Consider the following 789-nt stretch of genomic DNA (forward strand, 5'->3'; position numbering starts at 1 on the left):
GCCACCACCGCCCGGTTGACAGCCAGTGGTTATTAAAGAAGCTCACTTCTCCAGATTGCTGGGTCCCTCCCTCCTTCCAAAATGGGAATGATTGGTGAGCCCCTCCCTTTTTCCCATCTCTGGCTATTTCCTGAGTGAGGACTCATCTCTCAAGCGTGGTTTTTTACCTTTTGGGTTAAGTCCTGGTCCCAGGCAACCACGACTCTCTTGGGCTCAGGGCCCTCAGCCCTCTGTAGGTGGAGACTGTTCATTCATTTCCTGGACTCCCAGGCCTAATAATAACACAGAAACTATATTAATTACAACACTGTTTGGCCAATAATTTAGGCATATTTCTAGCTAACTCTTACGTCTTAACCCATTTCTATCATTCTGTGTATCGCCATGAGGTAGTGGCCTATCGGTAAGGTTCTGGCTGGTGGCTGGCATCTTTCTCCTTCAGCAGCTATGTGGTGTCTCTCTGACTTTGCCTACTTTCTCTCTATACCAAACAGAGATATTTTTCATCTGGCTTTACTGTACTAAACCATTGGCCGAAACAGCTTTTTTAATAACCACTGGTAATAAAACATATTCATAGCATACAGAAGGGAATCCCTCGTTAGCCCTCACTTCCTTTGCCTTTCTTGGTTCTTCGGGCTTTGTCCTACAGCCCCTGCTCCCTAAGTGACTGCTTTCCAGAGCGGCTTGCGCCTTTCTCGTTCAATCCTCGCTTGCTTGTTCTGCCTTGCTCGTGGGGAATAAGACCAAAAATCTGCTTCCCAGCATTCTATATCCTGATATTTTACG

The sequence above is a fragment of the Microtus ochrogaster genome, chromosome 8 (assembly GCF_000317375.1).
Source record: "Microtus ochrogaster isolate Prairie Vole_2 chromosome 8, MicOch1.0, whole genome shotgun sequence".
Classification (NCBI taxonomy): domain Eukaryota; kingdom Metazoa; phylum Chordata; class Mammalia; order Rodentia; family Cricetidae; genus Microtus; species Microtus ochrogaster.